The following is a 12,544-nucleotide window of genomic DNA, read 5'->3' as shown; positions in this document are numbered from 1 at the left end:
TTATACACAGTTAAGAACATATTCACTAAATTAGGGCATAACATACAAATGCAGTTTTGGTCGTCTCATCAATCCATCCTTTTGACGAGCTATAATGAGTTTCATTAAAACAGTAATCCGATCTTTTCTTTGTAACTGATCGGTCTGAAAAAAAATTGTTAATTTGTAATCAACGAACAATATATGAAAACTATAAAAGTAGCATTTACACCATCGTAATTATATTGAATGAATGATTTAGAACCTCCGTGATGGTTATATGGGAGTTTCCCTCGATTTTCAGCATTTATGGTAGATCGTTTCTACAACACAAAATTTTGTATAAATAAAATAATAGTTATAGAACAAATAATTAAATTTTTATATAAAAAAGACATTTATTATAGAATGAGTTACCTGAAATGCCTCAGATTCAAACAAAGCACACATATAGTCCCAATCATCTTGAGTCTCACAAAACTCAATCGGAATATGTTGTTGGCGCTCAGCAGAAGGAAGGTGTGATAGCTTCTTATAATGGTTATGCATTTTGGTTCTATTATCTCTATACCGTGAACACATTAATTGGTCAGTCTCTTTTATGACTGACGATGCACCCTCCTGAAAATTGATATCAAAAGTAGCCTGAAAAAAAATAAATTTATTTCGCATATGGTTAGTAATAAAGGAGTGGTTATAAATATGTTAAATTACTTGTACTTACTGATAATCGATCATATATCATCCTTTTGTTATCAGCAGGAACATGCTTCCAGCTCTTAACTTGTAAGGGAGCAAACTTCTTTACCGAGAGACCTAACTCGGTCATAAATGAAGCTACGTTTGGACCAATTAGATGTCCATCGTTCTGACGAAAAGTAATAAGTAATCTACTCTGGGCAGAGATCTGACGTCGCAGCCGATCAAAATGTGTGCCACGTGTCTCCCTACGTAGCGGTAGGCCTGTAGATGCAAAAGTATTAACAATTAATAAATTAAATACAAAAACAAAAATTTTGTAATTTAAATATAAAACAACTAACCACTAGAAGAATTACCATCAGTCGGTGTCTGCATAACTGGTAGATGCTCAATCCTCTTGGGCGGCATGACTGTCACATAATCATCATGTATAAATCAACAAACAAATATCCATTAACATATATATGTATCTCCAATTCTTTAACTTTATCTTATATAAATGAATTAAAAATGAAGAAAAACATACATACCATGTAAATAAAAAGTAATCACTATCATCATCTGAAAGAGATATTTGATCATCTGCTTCACTATCAATTTTAGTATCTTCATCTTCATCATTAAGAAAACTTTGAGCATCCCTAGTCGGCTCAACTTGTACATTTGACATATTTATATGTTGATCCTCAACATCTAATCTACAAAGTTGGGTTATCTCTAAGTCGTCACCAACTACTGAAGTTGCTGTTGGTGCAACCTTAGGTCAAGGTTGACCTGGTTGACCCGACTCGAGTTGACTTGACTCGAGTTGTATTTTGATGTTTGACGAGAATAGAAAAGTTGTATCTTGATGTTTGACAAGAATACAAACTTGGGAGATTGTGGGTGCAACCTTCGGTCAAGGTTGACCTGGTTGACCCGGCTTGAGTTGACTTGATTCGGTAAAGTCCAAGTATGGAGACTTGGCACGGGAAAAGTCCAAGTATGGAGACTTGGCACGGAAAAGTCTAAGCAGGGAGCTTGGCACGGGGAAAAGTCCAAGTATGGAGACTTGGCACGGAAAAGTCCAAGCAGGGAGCTTGGCACGGGAAAAGTCCAAGTATGGAGACTTGGCACGGAAAAGTCCAAGCAGGGAGCTTGGCACGGGAGAAGTCCAAGTATGGAAGCTTGGCATGGGAAGTTGGAGAGGGCTCGGCAGCTCGTTCTCCGGACTAGGTCAGAGAGGGCTCGGTAGCTCGTTCTCTGGACCGGATGAAGTCGGAGAGGGCTCGGTAGCTCGTTCTCCGGACTAGATCAGAGATGGCTCGGTAGCTCGTTCTCTGGACCGGATGAAGTCGGAGAGGGCTCGGTAGCTCGTTCTCCGGACTAGGTCAGAGAGGGCTCGGTAGCTCGTTCTCTGGAGCAGATAAAGTCGGAGAGGGCTCGGTAGCTCATTCTCCAGACTAGGTCAGAGAGGGCTCGGTAGCTCGTTCTCTGGACCGGACATGGAAGTCGGAGAGGGTGTTAGGATCGATCGTCGCGGCTAGAGGGGGGGGGGGTGTGAATAGCCGCCCCAAATTCTTCGCGTTTCTTCCTACGATTAGGGTTAGCGCAGCGGAAATGAAACCGTAGAAACGAAAAGGAAGAAGACAAACCTCAAACTCGATGGATGTAACGAGGTTCGGAGATATACTCCTACTCCTCGGCGTGTCCGTAAGGTGGACGAGCCCTATCAATCCGTCGGTGGATGAGTCCCCGGAGAACCGGCTAATAAGTACTCCTTGTGGGTGGAGAAACCTCGCCACAATAACTTGCAACAGCAATATGGAAATACAAAGAAGAGCAAGAACAAAAAAACACAATGAATGTACAAGTACTCGCTTGCCTTCTCGTCGACTGAAGTCCCGGATGAAGCACCAACTTCACGGACGAATGCCAACAAGCAACTCAGTCGAAGAAGCTCACCCGAAGCTTCGGAGCTCAGCAAAGCTCAAGAGCACAGCAGTGAAGAAGCAGAAGCTTCGGACCAGAGGAAGAGTGAGAGTGTTACCGCACTGTAGAAGCCCTCAGCCCTCTTATACCTGCATCCACCTGCGAAGAAGAAGCCAGAAGAAACTAGCCGTTGCTACGCAACGGCTAGGACGTGGACCGATCAGGCTTCATCCTGATCGGTCCACAAGGGTCCTGATCGGTCACAAGACCGATCAGGCCCTTCCCTGATCGGTCATGGAGACCGATCAGGTCCTTCCCTGATCGGTCCCATGACCGATCAGGACCTTTCCCTCCCGAAGGTGATCTCCTTCTGATCGTCTCCTGATCGGTCTGCGGTCTTCACCGTATGCTACTGATCGATCATTGATCGGTCTGCTGACCAATCAGATAAGCAACAGAATGCTTCTGTTTGGTTACTGATCGGTCACCAGACCGATCAGATAACCCAGCGTATCACTGGATCGGTCACCAGACCGATCCAGGTTTAGAGCTCTAGCCCTAAACCCTAAATGGTCCTGAGAATGAGCTACCGAGCCCTCTCTTGACCTAGTCCGGAGAACGAGCTACCGAGCCCTCTCCGACTTCGTCCGGTCCAGAGAACGAGCTACCGAGCCCTCTCTGACCACAGTCCGGAGAACGAGCTACCGAGCCCTCTCCGACTTTCCGTGCCAAGTCTCCAACTTGGACTTTTCCCGTGCCAAGTCTCCATACTTGGACTTTTCCCGTGCCAAGCTCCCTGCTTGGACTTTTCACCAGATGTCTGGTCAACCTTGACCCATCTGGATTTCCCTTGCCTGGTTTCACTCACCAGGACTTTCCAACTGCCTGGCTTCACTCACCAGGACTTTCCCACTGCCTGGCTTCACTTACCAGGACTTTCACAACTGCCTGGCTTCACTCACCAGGACTTTCTCCAACTGCCTGGCTTCACTCACCAGGACTTTCACTTTCACCTAGCTTCACTCACTAGGATTTTCACCTGGCTTCACTTACCAGGATTTCCCGACTACCTGGCTTCACTCACCAGGACTTTCACTCTCACCTAGCTTCACTCACCAGGATTTCCCGACTGCCTAACATCCCAGTTAGGACTTCCCAGTCAAGTATCCGGTCAAGCTTGACCTACTTAACTCTTCTTCATCCAACCTGATTAGACCCTGATCAGTATCTCTCCGCATGGACAACTGCACCTGCATTGTCCATGTCTACATGTCTTTCTGTATTGTCAAACATCGAAACCATGACCAAGGTTTACGCTTGGTCAACTAGGTCAACCTTGACCTACTGGAAATTGCACCAACAATCTCCTCCTTTTTGATGTTTGACAATACCTTTAAGTTAGGCTAATCCAATAGCCTCAACTTTCTTCATGCCACTAGGTAATGAAATATAAGTTACAACCTTACATTCTCCTTCTAAGAAGGCAACCTCCTTCTTAGATAATGAGGGCCTAACTTAAACCCTTCATTCTCCCCCTATTGGCACACATCAACAAGCTCTCCCCCTGAAGAGTAAGTTATCGTTGTTCACAACTTCACTCGTTGTGATCAACAAACTCTCCCACTAACTCCAATGTTCTTCCTTGAACATTCTCTAGACATTCTCCATTCTCCCTCTTTTTGACACACATCAAAAAGAGTGAATCAAGGTCAAGAGTTTCTTCCTAATGAAAGTCCCATACCTTTCATTGAGACCCTTAATTTCCCCCTTGATACTCAATTCAACAATCAACTTAGTGATAATCCCATATCACTCATCCTCAAAAATTTTAACGAGTAAAAACTCCCCCTAAAAGTCAACTCCTCTTGACTAATAGGTAAAACTCCCCCTAAAGGTCAACTCCCCCTTGACCATTGCACCAACAATGTCTTGGAGAGTTCCAAACCTTTAGAAATCCAAAACACCAACTTCATTGCTGAAATTTCAGAAATTTCAGACAGCACAGTCGAAACTGGCACGCCCTGATCGGTCACCAGACCGATCAGGTCTTCCCTGGATCGGTCACAAGACCGATCCACACTCTCCTGGATCGGTCCTAGTGACCGATCCACACTTTCCTGGACCGATCAGAATCCTCTCTGATCAGTCCACAAGTCTGATATCAGAATTTCTGATTTTCCTCCCGAAATTCAGAAACTCCTAGAAAATTCCAGAAAATTCCAAAAATTGTAAAACTTTGGGGATACATTCCTCATAACATATACTATCAAGAAAAAATAGTTTTCTATGAAAATAACTTCCATTTTCAAATCTTGATACAAAGTTCGAAAAGTTTTGAAATAGCTCAAAGTTTCAAAACTTTGTATCAACTTGCTCAATGATGAATGCTATCACTAGAAAAGCTTCATCAAGGTTTTTCAAATCAATTTTGAAATGATTTTAAACCCTTTAATTTGGGACCACAATCTTAGGGCTAAATGTACATGACTTGTACACAAGCTTTCCCTATGATCCCCAATTAGAATTAGGCTCATCTAGGTACAAGAACTATGCACCTTGATCCTAACTCATGATCCTAATATCTCACACACATCTAAGGTGTATCAAACACATCCAAGTCAATTTTGATGTGAGATATGAGTTTAGGTCATCTTAGGCTAAGTTCTCATGCATTTTCTAAACAACAATTTGATCTCTATATCAAATTGTGTTCTTGTCCTTAAATCAAATTAATTGATCATACATGCAAGAGATGATGACATGGCATATAATGATATCATAAGTAAAAACATGTGCCAATGTCATGATGTCATGGCATAAAGTATGAAACTTAAATAGAGCATGACATTTAAACTAACCTAAGCATTATCATGACATTTTAAATGATCATAAAATAAATATGATGTCATGACATGGCATATGGCAAGCAATATATGACAAATAACATGTAAAGGTATAGAAAATACCTAACTCTAGCCTTAGTTGCCATTTTTGATGATTTTGATCATTTTGCCATAGGTTCTATATTCCTAAGTGTAATAGACCTAAAATCATATACCAAGGATTTTTAGATCACTATGTGCCAACTAGATTGACTCTAGAAAACTCCTCAAATTTGATTGGCACATTCTAATCACCTTAGGAATAATTCTTAATTTCATTTTCAAGGCTTGATTATACCTTGAAAAATCCTAAAGTGCCACCTTTTGCCATGATTAGGTTAACTACCTATTCAAGTAAGGTTGGCACACCCTAACTCATCTAGCGTGATGAAATCACGCTCCTAGGAACCCAATACCTATTGGAGCTCATTGGGTTCACTAAATATTCACTAGGGATGACTTCCCTAGCAACCCTCCTAATGACCCTCCTAGGCTTTAAAGCCTTGGTCATTTAGGACTCATCAAGATCCACTCTAGGGGTGACTCCCCTTGTGACCTTGGTGATGTTCTTCCTAGCCCTAGATTTTGTTCCATATTCAAATAGAACATTATGATAAGTGGGCTTGACCACTTGGGACTTAGGTTTGTGACCCAAACCTTTCTTGTCCTTGGACTTGGGTTTTTGACCCTTAGACCCTAGAGTTGACTTCTCTAAATTTTTAAGGGTCTTTTCCAAAGTATCAAGTCTTGACCTCAAGACTTGATTCTCCTTCTCTAATACCTCAATTTTTAATTTGTCATTATTCTTTGAGGTACTCCTAGGCATATGTCTAGTAGTTTTGGGATTCCTATCTAGGTTTCTCTTAACCTTAAATGAGTTAATCCTAGGGTTGACTTTCCTAGTGTTATCCTTATTCAAGCTAACATGTTTAGCACCTAAACACATATATTGATTCCTATAATTAACATGTTTATCATTATTAGCAATTGCAATAAAACTACTAGCATGTGTCTTATTAGAATTGCAATAATGTGCCTTAAAAGGTACCTTAGGGTTTGCCTTAGCTCCCCCTATCAATGTGCTCGGTCTCTTGTCCTTGTGAGGTTGCCTCCCCCTCGGACATTGACTCCTATAGTGTCCCCTTTGCTTGCATTGGAAGCACACCACGTGCTCCTTGCCCTTGCGTGTTGGGACTCCGGCTTCCTTGACCTTTGGCGCCGGTGGAGTCTTTCTAACCCTCTTTGGACATTTACTCTTGTAATGTCCAAATTCCCTACACTCAAAGCACATTATGTGTAATTTGCTAGAAACTAAATGGCTTGAGTTACCTAGAGTTGAGGATGAATGAACGCTCTCTCCTTCATCCCTTCCGGAGGTAGAAGCTTCTTCTTCTTGCTCCGAACATGAAGAAGAACTCTCCTCCTCTTCTTCTTTAGATGTTGAGTGACCCTCAACTTCTAAATCCATCCCTCCATGATGTGAACTCCTTGGCTCACTTGACTCCTCTTCATGGCTTGAAGTGGAGCTCCCCTCATGGAACTTAGCCAAGTTGTTCCACAACTCCTTGGCATTGTTGTATCCACCTATCTTACATAGAATGTCATTAGGTAATGAGAATTCAAATACTTTCATTACCTCATCGTTGATTGTGGAATGGTGGATTTGTTCCCTTGTCCACTTCTTCTTCTCGAGTGGTTTTCCTTCCTTATCCATTGGAGGCTTGAAACCTAATTGAACACAACTCCAATTTTCAAGGTTAGTCATAAGAAAGTACTTCATTCTTACCTTCCAAAACGCGAAGTCGTCGCGATCGTAGAAGGGCGGGATCGTGACGTCTTCTCCAAAACGATCCATTCTCTAGCTCTTGTGCTCCCCCGGGTGTTGATCCAACGAAGAGCGACCTCGCTCTGATACCACTTGTTAGGATCGATGGTCGCGGCTAGAGGGGGGGTGTGAATAGCCGCCCCAAATTCTTCGCGTTTCTTCCTACGATTAGGGTTAGCGCAGCGGAAATGAAACCGTAGAAACGAAAAGGAAGAAGACAAACCTCAAACTCGATGGATGTAACGAGGTTCGGAGATATACTCCTACTCCTCGGCGTGTCCGTAAGGTGGACGAGCCCTATCAATCCGTCGGTGGATGAGTCCCCGGAGAATTGGCTAATAAGTACTCCTTGTGGGTGGAGAAACCTTGCCACAATAACTTGCAACAGCAATATGGAAATACAAAGAAGAGCAAGAACAAAATACACAATGAATGTACAAATACTCGCTTGCCTTCTCGTCGACTGAAGTCCCGGATGAAGCACCAACTTCACGGACGAATGCCAACAAGCAACTCAGTCGAAGAAGCTCACCCGAAGCTTCGGAGCTCAGCAAAGCTCAAGAGCACAGCAGTGAAGAAGCAGAAGCTTCGGACCAGAAGAAGAGTGAGAGAGTTACTGCACTGTAGAAGCCCTCAGCCCTCTTATACCTGCATCCACCTGCGAAGAAGAAGCCAGAAGACAGAAGACCGTTGGCTCACAACGGATAGTTCTGGAAGCCTGATCGGTCCAGGATCCTCTGATCGGTCCAAGACCGATCAGGTCCTCTGATCGATGAGACCCCATGTAATCCACTTGATCGGTCCATTGATCCTCAGGTTTTCCTTCGAAGGTGATCTCGTCTTATCCGATCCTCTGTCTTCATATAGCTTTGATCGATCATTGATCGATCAATCGATCAATTATTTTCATTTGAACTTGGATTTTGATCTCAGTTGTACTGATCGTCGAGATCAGCCAACTAAATCTCCTTATTTGATTGACTAAATGTCCGTCAATTTAAATCCTATCCTATCCTTGACCTAATAAAGAGGCTACAAGCCCTCTCCGACTTCGTCAGGTCCAGCGAACGAGCCCTCTCGACCGGTCAGGAGAACGAGCTACCGAGCCCTCTCCGACTTTCCGTGCCAAGTCTCCAACTTGGACTTTTCCCGTGCCAAGTCTCCATACTTGGACTTTTCCCGTGCCAAGCTCCCTGCTTGGACTTTTCACCAGATGTCTGGTCAACCTTGACCCATCTGGATTTCCCTTGCCTGGTTTCACTCACCAGGACTTTCCAACTGCCTGGCTTCACTCACCAGGACTTTCCCACTGCCTGACTTCACTTACCAGGACTTTCACAACTGCCTGGCTTCACTCACCAGGACTTTCTCCAACTGCCTGGCTTCACTCACCAGGACTTTCACTTTCACCTAGCTTCACTCACCAGGATTTCCCGACTACCTAACATCCTAGTTAGGACTTCCCAGTCAAGTATCCGATCAACCTTGACCTACTTGACTCTTCTTCATCCAACCTGATCAGACCCTGATCAGTATCTCTCCGCATGGACAACTGCACCTGCATTGTCCATGTCTACATGTCTTTCTGTATTGTCAAACATCGAAACCATGACCAAGGTTTACGCTTGGTCAACTAGGTCAACCTTGACCTACTGGAAATTGCACCAACAGAGGGCTCGGTAGCTCGTTCTCCGGACTAGGTCGGAGAGGGCTCGGTAGCTCGTTCTCTGGACCGGACATGGAAGTCGGAGAGGGCTCGGTAGCTCGGTTCTCCAGACTAGGTCAGAGAGGGCTCGGTAGCTCGTTCTCTAGACCGGGAAGACTTTAGGATTTAGGGCTGGGAAGCTCTAAGGCATTGGATCGGTCTGGTGACCGATCCAGTGATACTCAGGTTTATCTGATCGGTCCACAGACCGATCAGAAAATGATCAGGAAGCTACTGATCGTTGCCTGATCGGTCCACAGACCGATCAGGCTTTAAAGCCAACCCTCACAGAGATGGCTGACCGGTCTGGGGACCGATCAGCCTAGGGCCTGATCGGTCCACAGACCGATCAAATGGCTCCCAGACCGATCAGGGTGGAGCCTGATCGGTCCAGGCCTAGCCGTTGCGACACAACGGCTAGATTTCTGTGTTGTTCTTTGTCTTCTTCTTCGTAGGAGCAGATATAAATCAGATGCTGAGCGCCTCTACGCATGATTCTTCTTCCTCACTCTTGCGATCTGAGCTTTGCTGAGCTCCCTATTCCTGAAGCTTCGTGTGAGCTTCCCTCGACTGGGTGATCAACTGCTGTTGACATCGTGAAGTTGCTGCTTCATCGAACTCCAGTCGACGAGAAGGCAAGCAAAGTGTTTTTACATTTATATTGCTCTTGTTTTCTTTCTCTATTGGTTGTACTCCATTCTTGCTGTTGCAAGAGAGATTGTGGCGAGGTTTCTCCACCCAGAAGGAGTTCATATTAGCCGGTTATCCGGGGTCTCATCCACCGACGGATTGATAGGCTTCGTCCACCTTACGGACACGCCGAGGAGTAGGAGTATCATCTCCGAACCTCGTTACATCATCGTGTTTGAGGTTTGATCTTCTTCACTTTCGTTTCTATCTTTTATTTCCGCTGCGCTAACTCAAATTGTAGGAAGAAACGAGAATTTGGGGTCGGCTATTCACACCCCCCGTCTCTAGCCGCTATCCGAAGGTCCTAACAAGTGGTATCAGAGCAAGGTCACTCTTCGTCGGATTAACACCCGGGGGAGCACGAGCTAGAGAATGGATCGACTTGGAGAAAACATCACGATTCCACCCTTCTACGATCGCGACGACTTCTCGTATTGGAAGGTAAGAATGAAGTATTTTTCTTATGACTAACCTAGTAAATTGGAATTATGTACAAGTAGGTTTTATTCCTCCGGTGGATAAAGAAGGAGAACCTCTTGAGAAGAAGAAGTGGACGAAGGAACAAATCCACCAATCCATGATCAACGACGAGGTAACGAAAATCTTTGAATTTTCATTACCTAATGACGTTTTGCATAAGATAGGTGGATACAACGGTGCCAAGGAGTTGTGTAACAACTTGGCCAAGTTCCATGAGGAGAGCTCCAATTCAAGTCATGAAGAGGAGTCAAGTGAGCCAAGTAGCTCACATCATGGAGGTATGGAATTAGAAGTTGGGGGCTACTCAACATTTAAGGAAGAAGAGGAGGAGATTTCTTCATCAAGATTGGTGCAAGAAGAAGCCTCTACCTCCGGAAGGGATGAAGAAGAGAGCGTATATCCATCCTCAACCCTAGGTAACTCAAGCAACTTAATTTCAAATAAATTACATATAATGTGCTTTGAGTATAGGGAATATGGGCATTACAGGAGTAAATGTCCAAAGAGGATTAGGAAGACTCCACCGGCGCCAAAGGTCAAGGAAGCCGGAGTCCCGATACGCAAGGGCAAGGAGCACGTGGTGTGCTTCCAATGCAAGCAAAGGGGACATTATAGGAGCCAATATCCGAGGGGGAGGCAACCTCACAAGGATAAGAGACCAAGCACATCTATAGGGGGAGCTAAGGCAAACCCTAAGGTACCCTTTAAGGCACATTATTGCAATTCTAATAAGAAACATGCTAGTAGCTTTATTGCAATTGCCAATGATGATAAACATGATAACCATAGAAACCGATACATGTGCTTAGGTGCCAAACATGTTAGTCTAGGTAAGGATAATACTAGAAATGACAACCCTAGAATTAACTTATCTAAGGTTAAGGAAAACCTAGATAGGAATCCCAAAACAACTAGACATATGCCTAGGAATACCTCAAAGAAAAATGACAAATTAAAACTTGAGGTATTAGAGAAGGAAAATCAAGTCTTGAGGTCAAGACTTGACACCTTAGAAAAGACTCTTAAGAATTTGGAGAAGTCAACTCTAGGGTCTAAGGGTCAAAAGCAAAAGCCCAAGGACATGAGAGGTTTGAGTCACAAACCTAAGTCTCAAGTGGTCAAGCCCACTTATCATAATGTTCCATTCGATTATGGAACAAGACCTAGGGCTAGGAAGACCATCACCAAGGTCACAAGGGGAGTCACCCCTAGAGTTGATCTTGATGAGTCCCAAATGACCAAGGCTTTAAAGCCTAGGAGGGTCATTAGGAGGGTTGCTAGGGAAGTCATCCCTAGTGAATATTTAGTGAACCCAATGAGCTCAAATAGGTTTTGGGTTCCTAGGAGCGTGATTCCATCACGCTAGATGGGTTAGGGTGTGCCAACCTTAATTGGATAGGTAGTTAACCTAATCATGGCAAAAGATGGCATTTTAGGAATTTTCAAGGTGTAATCAAGCCTTGAAAATGAAATTTAAAATTTTACTCATTCCTAAGGTGATTAGGATGTGCCAACCACACTTGAGGAATTTTCTAGGGTCAATCTAATTGGCACATAGTGATCTAAAAATCTTTAGTATATGATTTTAGATCTATTATACTTAGGAATATAGAATTTATGGCAAAATGATCAAAATTATCAAAAATGGCAACTAAAGATAGAATTAGGTATTTTCTATACCTTTATATGTTATTTGCCATATATTGTTTGCCATATGCCATGTCATGACATCATATCTAATTTACTATCAATTGAAATGTCATGATAATACTTAGGTTAGTTATATGTCATGACTTATTTAAGTTTCATACTTTATGTCATGACATCATGACATTGGCACATGTTTCCACTTATGATATTATTTTATGCCATGTCATCATCTCTTGCATGTATGATCAATTAAATTGATTTAAGGATAAAAACATAATTTGATATGGAGATCAAATTGTTGTTTAGAAAATGCATGAGAACTTAGCTTAAGATGACCTAAACCCATATCTCACATCAAAATTGACTTGGATGTGTTTGATACACCTTAGATGTGTGTGAGATATTAGGATTATGAGTTAGGATCAAGGTGTATAGTTCTTGTACCTAGATGAGCCTAATTTGAAATTGAGGATCATAGGGAAAGCTTGCGTACAAGTCATGTACACTTAGCCCTAAGATTGTGGTCCTAAATTAAATGGTTTAAAATCATTTCAAAATTGATTTGAAAAACCTTGATGAAGCTTTTCTAATGATAACATTCATCATTGAGCAAGTTGACACAAAGATGGATTAACCTTGAACTATTTCAAAGTCTTTCGAACTTTGTATCAAGATTTAAAAATGGAAGTTATTTTCATATAAAACTATTTTTCCATGACA

The sequence above is a fragment of the Zingiber officinale genome, chromosome 6A (assembly GCF_018446385.1).
Source record: "Zingiber officinale cultivar Zhangliang chromosome 6A, Zo_v1.1, whole genome shotgun sequence".
In the NCBI taxonomy this organism is placed as follows: domain Eukaryota; kingdom Viridiplantae; phylum Streptophyta; class Magnoliopsida; order Zingiberales; family Zingiberaceae; genus Zingiber; species Zingiber officinale.
The sequence above is the reverse complement of the archived record's forward strand: the minus strand, read 5'-3'. Positions refer to the sequence as shown.